Genomic DNA, 14,032 nt, shown 5'->3' on the forward strand with positions numbered 1-14,032 from the left:
CCCATCCCTTCCTCCCTGACCCTCCCTCACCCCGCCGTTCTTGTAATTTCCTGCCCACGGCTTTCACATTTTGATGTCAAGCTTTGCTTTTGACAATCCAGTGACAAAAAAATCAATAACATTCAGGGTTGGCTTTCCAGATGAGAAACAGAACACCCAGGAAGTATAAATATTAATTTGCAGAAGCCACAAGGATTGTTGAAATATCTTCCACGCGGGCACCATGTGGGAGGCGCTGGCAAATGGGGACAGACCCTGAATGGCCAGCAAGGCTGGTTTCGAGGGGAGATTTCTGAGAATGCAGCAAAGGAGCTGTGCCTGCGAAACAGCGAGATGTTAATGGGGACCAATTTATCTGGCTCTATTCCATTTGTCTGAAATGATAGACTCTGCTCATCAACATCCTTTCAAACCACACCTTCTAATTAATTTAGGCCCTAATTAGTCTTTATATGGCGAATTGTTCACTTTGAGACAAGCTTCCTGTGGGGGGTTCAAACATTCAAATTACCACCTCTCATCCACACAAAAGACTAATTCAGGGACCAGTGCGTCACACACAGAGTAGCCATCTGCAGTCTCAGGCTGGGACGGAAGGCGAAAACGCTTCTTTCATCGTCCACAACAGTTTCACTGCACTGAGTATAGCTGAAGAAAGCCATTCAAATGCAACAAGTTTAATTAGCAGAAACACATTTGCCCAGCACCAGGCTGACTCAGTAATTGCTGGTCTGATATTATACGTGTGCTGAAGACGGATGGCACCATGTGATTAGCAGAAAATCATCTTAAGTATTGCAAGCATCTCATCGATTTCTATGGGACTTTGTAAAGCCCAAAGAATCTGGGAGGACAACTTGGCCAGCTGCTCAGAGCAGGCAGACAACGGCCATGGAGTAAAGTTAAACCTCCTGTCGGCCATTTCTGACACACTGGGCTCTGCAGCATTGCCCCTCTGCCTGAGTGCCTTACTGAAATTAACGCAAGTGCCACATATCACCAGAGTGATTCTGGGTGACAGTTCTATTTAAGGGAGGGTCTCGTCCCACTTCCACCACCAACTGAGGTGGACAGTCTGCTCAGTGTGAACACAGACAAGATCTGTCCCTGTTCCTTTGATTTTGTTTTGCTCGAAGAACTCCTGCCTGTGGGTGGTGTGTTTATGTGAGGGGAGGAAGGGGGAGGGAGGAAGGGGGAAAGACGGAGAAAAATAAAGAACTTTTTAGAATCTATTTGAAACTATCATTTTACTTTTCTTTTTTTAAAAATTTTTTTATTATTTATTGAGTTAATGATAGGTTACAATCTTGTGAAATTTCAGTTGTACGTTATTGTCTGTCAGTCGTGTTGTAGGTGCACCCCTTCACCCTTTGTGCCCACCCCCCACCCCATCTTTCCCCTGGTATCCACTGATCTGTTCTCCTTGTCCACATTTTTAAATTGCTCATATGAGTGGACTCATACAGAGATTGTCCTTCTCTATCTGGCTTATTTCACTTAACATAATTCCCTCAAGGTCCATCCATGTTGTTGCAAATGGGACGATTTTGATCTTTTTTATGGCTGAGTAGTATTCTATTGTATATATATACCACATCTTCTTTATCCAATCATCTGTTGATGGGCACTTAGGTTGCTTCCACGTCTTGGCTATTGTAAATAATGCTGCAGTGAACATTGGGGTGCATGGGACTTTTGGAATTGCTGACTTCAAGCTCTCTGGATAGATACCCAGTAGTGGGATGGCTGGATCATACGGTAGTTCTATTTTTAATTTTTTGAGAATCTCCATACTGTTTCCATAGTGGCTGCACCAGTTTGCATTCCCACCAGCAGTGTATGAGGGTTCCTTTTTCTCCACAACCTCTCCAACATTTGTTACTATTTGTTTTAGTTATTTTTGTCATTCTAATGGGTGTAAGGTGACGTCTTAGTGTAGTTTTGATTTGCATTTCCCTGATGATGAGCAATGATGAACACCTTCCATGTGCCTATTGGCCATCTGTATGTCTTCTTTGGAGAATTGTCTGTTCATGCCTCCTGCCCATTTTTTGATCAGGTTGTTTGAATTTTTGTTGTTGAGTTGTGTGAGTTCTTTATATATTATGTATATTAAGCCTTTCTCAGATGTATTACTTGCAAATATTTTTTCCCAGTTAGTGGGTTGTTTTTTTGTTTCAATCCTGTTTTCCTTTGCCTTGAAGAAGCTCTTTAGTCAGATGAAGTCCCATTTGTTTATTCTTTCTATTGTTTCCCTTCTCCGAGAAGACACGGTGTCCGAAAAGATCCTTTTAATACTAATGTCAAAGAGTGTACTGCCTACGTTTTCTTCTAGAAGCCTTATGGTTTCAGGTCTCATCTTTAGGTCTTTGATCCATTTTGAGTTTATTTTTGTGAATGGTGAAAAAGAAGGGTCAATTTTCATTCTTTTACACGTGGCTTTCCAGTTTTCCCAGCACCATTTGTTGAAAAGACTTTCTTTTCTCCATTGTATGCCCTCAGCTCCTTTGTCGAAGATTAGCTGTCCACAGATGTGTGGTTTTATTTCTGGGCTTTCAATTCTGTTCCATTGATCTGTGCAGCTGTTTCTGTACCAGTATCAGTATCATGCTGTTTTGATTACTGTAGCTTTGTAGTATGTTTTCAAGTCAGGAATTGTGATGCCTCCAGCTTTGTTCTTTTTTCTCAGGATTGCTTTAGCAATTCGGGGTCTTTTGTTGCCCCATATGAATTGTAGGATTCTTTGTTCTATTTCTGTAAAGAATGTCATTGGGATTCTGATTGGGATGGCATTGAATCTGTAGATTGCTTTCGATAGAATGGACATTTTAACTATGTTTATTCTTCCAATCCATGTACATGGAATGTTTTTCCATCTCTCTATGTTGTCACCCATTTCTTTCAGAAAAACCTTGTAATTTTCATTGTATAGGTCTTTCACTTCCTTAGTTAAATTCACCCTGAGGTATTTTATTCTTTTTGTTGCGATTGCGAATGGTATTGTGTTCTTGAGTTCTTTTTCTGTTAGTTTGTTATTAGAGTATAGAAATGCTACTGATTTATGTAAATTGATTTTATACCTTGCAACTTTGCTGTAGTTGTTGATTATTTCTGAAAGTTTTCCAATGGATTCTTTGGGGTTTTCTATATATAAGATCATCTCATCTGCAAACAGCGAGAGTTTCACTTCTTCCCTCCCTATTAGGATTCCTTTTATTCCTTCTTCTTGCCTAATTGCTCGGACCAAAACCTCCAGTACTATGTTAAATAAGATTGGTGATAGAGGGCATCCTTGTCTCGTCCCTGTTTTCAGGGGTATGATACTCAGTTTTTGCCCATTGAGTATGATGTTGGCTGTGGGTTTGTCATATATGGCCTTTATTATGTTGAGGTAGTTTCCTTCTATGCCCATTTTGTTCAGAGTTTTTATCATAAATGGCTGTTGGATCTTCTCAAATGCTTTCTCTGCATCTATTGAGATGATCATGTGGTTTTTATTCCTCAGTTTATTGACGTGGTGTATCACGTTGATTGATTTGCAGATGTTGAACCATCCCTGTGTCCCTGGTATGACTCCCACTTGATCATGATGTATGTTCCTTTTGATGAATTGCTGAATTCGGGTTGCCAAAATTTTGTTGAGAATTTTAGCATCTATGCAAAAAAAAAAATCTATGTTCATCAGCGATATTGGCCTGTAGTTCTCCTTTTTTGTGCTGTCCCTGTCAGGCTTTGGTATCAGCGTGATGTTGGCCTCATAGAATGTGTTAGGAAGTGTTCCATCCTCCCTAATTTTTTGGAATAGCTTGAAAAGGATATGTGTTAAATCCTCTCTGAAAGTTTGGTAGAATTCCTCAGGAAAGCCATCTTGTCCTGGGGTTTTATTCTTTGGGATGCTTTTGATTGCTGTGTCAATCTCTTTCCTTGTGACTGGTCTGTTTAAATTGTCTGCTTCTTCTTGACTGAGCTTTGGGAGATTGTAGGAGTCCAAGAATTTATCCATTTCCTCTAGGTTATCCATTTTGCTGGCATATAGTTTTTCTTAGTATTCTCTTATAATCCGTTGTATTTCGGCGGAGTGTGTTGTTATTTCTCCTCTTTCATTTCTGATTTTGTTTATTTGAGCTTTCTGTCTTTTTTTCTTTGTAAGTCTGGCTAGGGGTTTGTCAATTTTATTTATCTTCTCAAAGAACCAGCTCTTTGTTTCATTGATCTTTTCTACTGCCTTTTTTGTTTCAATAGCATTTATTTCTGCTCTGATTTTTATTATTTCTCTCCTTCTGTTGACTTTGGGCTTTGTTTGTTCTTCTTTCTCTAATTCAGTTAGGTGTAGTTTAAGATTGCTCACTTGGGATTTTTCTTGTTTGTTAAGATGTGCCTGTATTGCGATGAATTTTCCTCTTGATACAGCTTTTGCTGTATCCCATATGAGTTGGTAAGGCATGTTATCATTTTCATTTGTCTCCAGGCATTTTTTGATTTCTTCTTTAATTTCTTCAATGATCCATTGCTTGTTCAATAGCATATTGTTTAGTCTCCACGTCCTTGTGCCTTTCTCAGCTTTTTTCTTGCAATTAATTTCTAGCTTTATAGCATTATGATCGGAGAAGATGCTTGTTGTAATTTCAATGTTTTTAAATTTGTAGAGGCTTGCCTTGTTTCCCAACATATGGTCTATCCTTGAGAATGTTCCACGCGCACTTGAGAAAAACGTGTATTCTGCTGTTTTTGGATGGAGTGTTCTATACGTGTCTATTAAGTCCAACTGTTTTAGCTTTTCGTTTAGCTCCACTGTTTCTTTGTTGATTTTCTGTCTGGAGGATCTGTCCATTGATGTGAGTGGGGTGTTGAGGTCCTCTACTATTATTGTGTTATTTTTGATATCTTCTTTTAGGTTTGTTAATAGTTGCTTTATGAACTTTGATGCTCCTGTGTTGGGTGCACGGATATTTATAAGCCTTATTTCTTCTTGATGAAGTGTCCCTTTGATCATTATATATTGGCCCTCTGTGTCTCTCTGTACCTGCCTTATCTTGAAGTCTGTTTTGTCTGATATAAGCATTGAGACACCTGCTTTCTTTTGTTTGCTATTAGCTTAAAGGATTGTCTTCCACCCCTTCACTCTGAGCCTGTGTTTGTCCTTGGAGCTGAGGTGTGTTTCCTGGAGGCAACAAATTGTTGGATCTTGTTCTTTAATCCATTTTGCCACTGTGTGTCTTTTTATTGGAGAATTCAATCCGTTTACATTGAGGGTGAGTATTGATGCATGAGGGCTTAATGCTGTCAATCTATTGCTTGTTTTCCGATTTTCCTGTGTTTCCTTTGTTTCTCGTCCTGTGTGTTTTAGCCTGCCCAATGACTTCTGCAATTTTGTATGCTGGGTTTCTTAGATTTTTCCTTATTTATGCTTTGTTTCTTTGTTCTGTGTTTTAGTTTAGTGGCTACCCTGAAGTTTGTATTCAGAACCTCATGTATAACATAGTCCATTTTCTGGTGGTCTCTTACTTACTTAGTCTAGACTGTTTCAGTCCCTTTCCTCCTCCCCTCCTAAATTAGTATTTCCATCTCTTATTCCAACTTGTGTTGTGAGTTTGTGGTTAGAGTGATAAGACTGTCTTTGTTTTTGGTGATTTCCTTCCCTTTATCCTAATGCTGTACTATCCTGTTAGTAGATAGCTGTTGCTATCCTATTCTGATTCTATCCGTCTCCCTACTCTGTGCTTTGTGATGCCTTTCTCCCTTTTTTTTTTTTTTCAGGTATGAGAGCCTTCTTGAGGATATCTTGTAGTGGAGGTTGTGTGACTACGAAGTCCCTTCCTTTTGTTTGTCTGGAAAAGATTTAATTTCTCCCTCATATCTGAAGGATATTTTTGCTGGATAGAGTATTCTTGGCTGATGATTTTTATCCTTTAAAGTTTTGAATACGTCATTCCAATCTCTCCTAGCTTGTAAGGTTTCTGTAGAGAAATCCGCTGAAAGTCTGATAGGGGTTCCTTTGTACGTTATTTTCTTCTGCCTTGCTGCTCTGAGTATTCTTTCTTTGTCGTTCATTTTTGCCATTTTTACTACTATGTGCCTTGCAGTAGGTGTTTTTACATTGACAAATCTAGGAGATCTGAAAGCTTCCTCCACACACATTTCTCTCTCAATCCCTAGATTTGAGAAGTTCTCTTCTATAATTTCATTGAGCACACACTTTCTGCTCCATTTTCCTTTTCCACACCCTCAGGAATTCTGATTATCCTTAAGTTGCATTTTCTCATTGAGGCAGCTATTTCTCAGAGATTTTCTTCATTTTTTTAAATTCTTAGTTGTCTTTCTTCCTCTCTCTGGAGCCATTCAGCCTGTCTATCTTCAATTATGCTAATTTTCTCCTCTATGATGTCTACACGGGCATTCAGGGAATCTGTATTCTGTTTTATCTGATCCATTGTATTTTTCATCTCTAGTATTTCTGATTGGTTCTTCTTTATAGTTTCAATCTCTTTTGTGAAGTAACTCCAGAACTCACTGACTTGTTTCTCTATATTTCCCTTTACCTCATTGAGTTTTTTGATGATAGCTATTCTGAACTCATTTTCACTTAGTTTACCTATTTCCAAGTCCTCAGGACAGAATTCTGTGTTTTTATTGTTTTCCTTCTGGTCTGGAGCTTTTATAAATTGCTGGATGTTAGAGGAGCAGTTCTTGTGCATGATGCTATTATTCGGTTGCAGTTACAGCCTGTCGCCACTAGATGGGGGTCGAGAGCCACACACTCTGAGTCCTCTGCCTTCAGCTGTGATGGTGGCATGCGGCACGGGTTGAGGGAGGAGGGGCACTTTCTCTCGCATCAGACCTGGATTCTGTTCAGCTCTCGCTCTCTGTTTTCCCGGGGCCCTGGCTTGCTGAGGTTCCCCCATGCGAAAGCCTTCCCCTGTTAGAGGGTTTCCACTGCATGGACGGTGGGAGTCCTGGATGATCCCCAGATGTGCAGCCCCTCTCCCGCTCCTTCCCTCACCCACGGCAGTGATCCCAGTCTCTAGGGGAGGAAGCGAAGTTCTCTCTTACCCTGTTCCACCTCCTCCAAGGGCAGCTCCAGCCTCTCTGCCTTCTGACTTTTGGTTGCTTTGGGTCTCTGACAATTTCTGTTATTAGGATGTTTTTTTTGGTTGGAAAGCGGTTGCTCTTTTTGGTTGTAATTTGGAGGGGAGAGAGTCCCAGGTGAGCTCACTGCGCCATGTCGCTGATATCACTCTCTCTTCTCATTTTACTTTTCAAATGGAAATAGCTTGTAAGTAGAATCATAGCATACTGGGACTAGAAGGAGCATTAAGATGGTCTGACCCCACACTTTACAGATGAGGCTGGAGCGTCGTGACCAAGGCCACAAGAGGGATGGTGGCTGAGCTGGAGGAGAAGCCTGGTTCCCCAGCTCATGGCTGAAGTCCTTATCAGCCACCACCTAATGTCCCTGGGTAACCACACTTCAGAAACGTGTCTGAGAATTACCTCCCAAGGACACTCCCCGAATCAATCAAGTTTTCATCGAGAAACATGGCTGAAGACATTGCCTGTTTTGGAACATTCCAAGTAAATTATGTCCCTTCTGAAGTACAATGACATCATTCTCTAAATTAGGTTTGTGGTTTACAATGTTGTAAATATATTCCCAGGAAAATGTTAATTAGATTTTCTTGACACTTTTCTTTTAAACATCTATTTAGTATGTATCATAATACATAATATTTTGTGCTTTTAAAATTAGTTTTAGCCAATAATTTGGTTTTAATTATTTGAAAGTTGAAATTAAATTACTGATTCTCTTTGCCCCTAGACTGTGGGGCCATGCTGATGAGGTAGAGATTGACACTGTTCCCAGTGCATACTTTTAATTAATAGACTACTTATTATTTATTTTTAGAGCAGTTTTAGGTTCACAGCAAAATTAACAGGAAAGTAAAGAGATTTCCCATACCCTCCTTTCCCCGACACATGCACAGCTTCCTCCATTATCAACGTCTCCCACCAATGGGACAGTTGTTACAAGTGATGAACCTACATGGACATATCATAATCACCCCAAGTCTACGGTTTACATTAGAGTTCACTCTTGCTGTTGTACATTCTATGAGTTTGGATAAATGTATAATGACATTCATTATAGAATGGTGTCAACTGAGACTCCATTTTGTAATTTGGGCCTCAGTTAGCCTTAGCAAATCCATTTTGCTTATTCTTTTGTTATTCAGAGTCCTCAATGTCAATCCTCCTCTCTATTTTGCAGAGCAGAAGCCTGGATCCCCACAGCCTCTGGGGACCAGAGAGTGGGCAGTTCTAAAGATAGAAAGAGAAGGGACATTTGAGGTCCAGAGAAAACAGACAGCCATCTCCCAGCTCAGTATCACAGACCAGAAGCTTCGAAGAGCAAAAGCTGCTTAGAGACATTTGTATTAACAGTCATCTAGAATGAATGGCAGTATCTTCCACTGCAAAGGGAAAACACTCACAATTTTATGCTGGATTTTTGGAAGAATGTGAAAATATAGCTTGTTTATCTTGTCTGTTCATTTGTTTTAACCAGTGCTCCTTGGAGCAGTGTTCCCACAGGCAAAAGTCATTTTCACTCATAAACATCACTGTCCTCTAAATACAGATGCAGGCCTGTCACAATGTCCCTACTGCTGAACCAACAGTGCCCCCTTCTCCCTTAGTCTGTGGGACTGCACATGTCCCCTGACCCCACTCCACACACGTGTGTGCAAGCACTCACACATGTACATGCTCTCCCATGACGCCCCTGTGTACATACACTCACACTCACACACACACATCTCCACAACGCAAGACTTGCCCCTCACCCTCACAACCCTTCAGCACCAACATTCTTCTCTCGCCCAGGGGCACTGTGAGCTCCTGGAAGGCAGGCAGCATCACAGCTCCTGCCTCTTAAATTCCCCACAGCATCTGATACTACGCTCTAAAGCCCCTGTGGATTAAATACATATTTGTGACTGATTAACTGGTATTTTTCCATTTGCCTGAAAGAAAACTGAGATGCCCACAGAAACTTATAACACCATTAGCTAGGATCCTAATTTGTTCGATTTAGAAGTCTTCAACTCCCAGCAGCTGGAATGAAGGGCCAGGGATCACTGAGACCAAAGAGAGGGGCTCATGGAGACTGCAAATCACAGGGATGCACCTCCGTGTTTTCTCAGCAAACACTGGGCCTCCTCTACCTCTCCCACACACACTCTGCTCAGCTTCAGGGTGCTTGTTCTATCCCAGCTCATCACACATGGGAGAGGCGGTCCTAGTGGACCTCTGCTCTGGGGAAGGAAGCTCATGCTCCGAGACGCTGAGCCTTCACTCTCAAGATGCCATGGCTTTCACGGACTGCTAAGTGCTGGGCCTCTTGGAGAGCGATCCAGAACCATCAGGTCAGACCACCAGGCAGCCACAGGCTTGAACAAGTTGGTTTTGCTCTCCCCTTGAGAGAGTCGTTTTTTGCTAAGTTTCTCTTAGGTGATATGCCTCAGATTTGCCTTAAAGGACATTCTAAGAAAAAAGCCTGTGGAGCATGATTGTGTGCCTGCTGAGAAACGTCACTCACAGTATCACCATCATCTCTACCGCAAAGATCCATGGGAGGAATCCCCCAGACCCCAGGGCCAGGACCAACCACCTTCTGCCTTCCAGTTGCCCTCTTTACCAGGGCTACCAGACAGCTCATGTCAACTTACTGATCGTTTTTAGTTGTGCAAGCTCTGGTGGCATTTATTTCAGTGAAGTAATCATTTTCTTTGTACCCATGATATTTAATCATCTTTTCTTCTTTTATTTTTAATGTCTTTGCTAGTGTTTCTTTTTACGTCTTTTTTAGATTTCTCCATTCTCTCTCTGAGAAGAGATAATGGGGCTGGAGAATTAATAAACACCATGTGATAACCTAATTTAGGTTTTCAAAGTGGGGTAGTCAGCTTAGGGCACATTCAGAAATCATTGCAATGCACACACCCGTTCAATAACCTGTATAAATGGTTTATTTGTGTAAATAATATGCTTGTATAAATGCATTATCTTGGTTCCCTGGAACCTCAAGAACAACATTCTTGATTTTGGAGTGAGAAGAGACAGGCAAAAGAGGTGCCACAACCATCAAGTCTTTGCAAATGAGGGTGCACCAGAGGTGCTATTAAAATAATCATGGGGCAGGGTGAAATGTCCGGAAAGTCAGCCATGTGCAGAATTCCTTGTGAGGGTAGGAACAGGCAGCATTCACAAGACCTTCTTCTTTCCATAATCACAGAAGCAGTGGCCCATGATATGCATTCAGGTTCTCAAAACACTGTATATAGAGAGCAGCAAATGCATTCATCCACCTTGTGAAGCAGACAATTGATCTTAGGGGACTAAAGGAACACCTTTGATCTAAAGGTCTAAAGCACTTCCTAGAAGCAGTGCTTTCAGGGGGAGCCAGGTCCCCACTCCTGGCCCATGGGTTATACCTGCCGCATGGAAGCACCTGTCAACCCACAAGGAGCTGCCACCCAGGAAGCAACCGCTCCACATTACATTTTATGAAACTGGATCCTCCTTCACCCCTCCCTGCATCAAACTTGGCACACAGGTAGCCAGCATAGATGAAACAGCAACAGCAACCCCTCATGGCCGCCACCCGCAGCATCAGATCCTCAGCAGTGACAGATCCAGGCACACTGGTCCAGCTCAGGACAAGGTTGCTGGAACAGCCAGACACGTCAGGGACCCAGCGTGGTGGCCACATGCTCCAGTGGGACTCGAGTGAGGACATGGCACGCTGTTTCCCAGGGATGCAGGGGAAGTAAGACACATGCACACTCACACTCACCCACACATGCACAAGTACGCACAGTCACATGATCTCATGTGCACACACCCACCCAAGCTTACACACTCACACAATGCTCACACTCACGTGTGCACACTCACACTTGTGCACTATAGCTGACACACTCACATGTGAACACTCATGCTTGCAAATAACACTCGCTCACATGCACTCACACTCTCACACTGAGAAGAGCAGCAAGAGCCCTCCAAGATTGTCCCCACAAGTGCTGTCTGTCCCATGGGCTTTGCAAGCATTTCCCACATGGGCACCACATGCACCCCTGACCCAGCCCTTGTCCCAGGGCAAACCCTCCACAGGGCTGAGTGGACACAGCAAGCCTCACCTTCTCCACACTCATGGAACAAACAGGGACAGTCTTCAACCTCTGGGAGATGAAGATGCACCTCACGGTGAAGGGCTGTGGGGGACTGAACCAGCTCAGAGCACTCAGCATGCACGCCTATGCCTCCCTCCCACCACATTAAAGGTGCCCCTCAGGCCCTGCAGGATGGTTGTCCCCATAAATGATGTGCCTGTGCACAGGCCGTATGGAGGGGGCCTGACCCAGAGGCAGTCTCTGCGCGCTCAGCACCGAGTCAATGACATGTTAGTCCCTCAGCAGCACAAATGCCTGGGGCTTACTGACACAGAAGCTTCTCATCCCTGGAGAAGTGAAGCCAGAAGTCTACAACCCCCTGCCTGCAGGGTCAACAACCAGGCCGAGGGATCCCCCATCTGCAGGGTCCACACCCAGGTCAAGGGACCACCACCTCCATATGCAGGGTCCACAACCAGGCTGAGGGACCCCCTCCTCCATCTGCAGGGTCCACACCAGGCTGAGGGACCCCCTCCTCCATCTGCAGGGTCCACAACCAGGCAGAGGGACCACCCCCCCATCTGCAGGGTCCATACCAGGCCGAGGGGCCCCCCAAAATCTGCAGGCACCCACTTGGCAGGCCAGCTTGGGGACCATCCCCCTCCGGTGTTCTGCTATTTCAGGCCCGACCACCCTTTAATTCTTTCCTGCCTCCCCTTGTGGGACCCCACCATCAGAGCCCCAGCACTACAAGAACAAAATCTTCCCCAGATATCTTTGGAGAAGTGAAAAGTAATACAGTCTAGAATCACTACCCTGTTGAAAAGAATTCTGAAGAGAGGGGAAAAACCTTTTCTTTGAATTGATAAAATATCCTCCACGTACATTTCTGCAATGAAGCTACAAAATCGTTTCTGTTCTCAGGGAACACAATTCCAGGCTCCTGTGTCTGGTGCCTGTGTGCACAGTGTAGCCAGGGACCCAGAGAGGTGCCAGCTGTCCTGAAGCTTGGAGCCAGCCTCAGTCCCCAGTCTCAGGAGGTGGGGATACTCCACCACCCGTTCTGTGTGTACCACGGATCCATGTCTCCCAAGAAGCGTGTTGAGTCTTGGGAAGGTAAACTTGGTAACAGGCCCCAGGCAGAGCGGCTGGCTGAGCAGTGGGTGTTGGGCACTGCCGTGTGAGGTGGTGCTCCTACCAGGGGTCAGGGACAGCCCTGTGAGGAAAAACTACACACATCGCTGTTCCCTGAGCACTTATGTCACAGGCACTTTCCTAAGCACTTTACTTGCAACCGCTCATCGAAACTTCAGCACACTCCTGGCAGCTGTTTCCCATGAGCACCATCATCCCCTCTCACACCACCTGGGAACGGAGGCGCAGAGAGGCTCCGGAGCTTGCCCGAAGCCTCAAAGCCAACAGTGTGCATCTGTGATGCCCGAAGTCCTGCCTGGCGCCTTCCAGAACAGCCCTCTGGCCATCGTCACCCTGAACACCAGCTCTCCCTTCAGAACGCATGTCCCAGTTCCTGACGTAGCAAACATGGCCATCATAGTCATGCTGCAGTGATGGAACATCTTGTTCTGAAACCAGTTAACAAAATCCCTCGGGTCTCATGTATGTCAGCTCCCCAAATAAGAGTTAACATGTACCTAGGACTATGATGTGCCAGGCTCCATTCTGACACACTTGACTTGGATAATCCTACCACAACCCTCAGTGGTATAAACCATAATGGGCCTCTTCACTCCTGGAACACTAGGGCCCAGAGAGGTTGAACAACTCGCTGCAAGTCACACAGTAAGTCCACACTCTTTATTATTATCACATCACCTCTCTTGCAAGGTGGAAAACCAGCTGTGATAACTAGCACATGACCAGGGTGTGGGGAAGCAGAACCAACATTCCAGATATCGTGTAGTTCAAGAACCTTCATCACTGTGATCGCCCGAGCCCAGACACAGGAAAAATAAACCACTGGGGGCTTGAGGAGAGATGAAAAGAGGAGGATGGGCCAGTGTGTGGCTCTTTTTAGCTAGTGGATAGCAGCAACCAATTTTTTGAGTGGATTCTGCATTGCAGACAAGTCACTCACAGCCCTTCCAGAGGTCATTCCCCACCTCTGCACATGGCCGTGGGGATGAGAGCCCACATGCCTCCCAGAGCTCTTCCCGGCAACCTGGAGGCCATGTGCACAGGAGGCAGCACCCCCACCAGGAATAACTCCTTTGGATTGGCAGGAGCAAGGAGCAGGGTCCACCGCAACAAGCCACCGAGACTCGGGGTAATCTGTGGGAGCTGTGTGCTCACCCTGATTAAAACAGCGATCCACAGACCGTGCCTTCAGTGCTCAGACCAGGCCTGTGTGTGCAGACATGGGGGCCAGCTCACGCACTGTCCCAGCGCACCTTGAGGCTGAGAACTCAATGAGGGCTGGGAACATTCTCCACAGCCCAGCAACCTTCATATTTCCCAGTGAAATCAAACCAAAGGCAAAGAACCAACAGTCACTGTGTATCACAGACGCCCAAGTGTCTGGAGAGAACCAAGAAGTGTACAGACTCTTGGATCTTTAGAAAATAACAATCTAGGTAAAGTATCAGACAAATATGATTTGTCTTTAAAAAGCGAACAATTTAAAAAGCAAGTCCCCGGTGCACTGCTGGTGGGAATGTAAAATGGTGCAGCCACCATGGAAGACAGTATGGGGTTCCTCAAAAAGCTAAACACACAATTACCACATGATCCTACAATTTCACTCTGAGTATACAAACAGAAGAACTGAAAGCAAGGACTCAAAGAGATACATGCACACCCATGTTTACAGCAGCATCATTCACAATAGCCAAGAGGTGGAGGCA

The 14,032-nt window shown here is 44.3% G+C and overlaps 1 protein-coding gene across 5 annotated transcripts in view; it reads right to left on the reverse strand.

Moving 5' to 3' along the window:
* The window catches only part of PTPRN2 (protein tyrosine phosphatase receptor type N2), a 945,556-nt gene that overhangs the window by 716,791 nt on the left and 214,733 nt on the right, over positions 1-14,032 (reverse strand). The window lies entirely within an intron of this gene.

This window comes from Equus asinus, chromosome 1, assembly GCF_041296235.1.
Source record: "Equus asinus isolate D_3611 breed Donkey chromosome 1, EquAss-T2T_v2, whole genome shotgun sequence".
Classification (NCBI taxonomy): domain Eukaryota; kingdom Metazoa; phylum Chordata; class Mammalia; order Perissodactyla; family Equidae; genus Equus; species Equus asinus.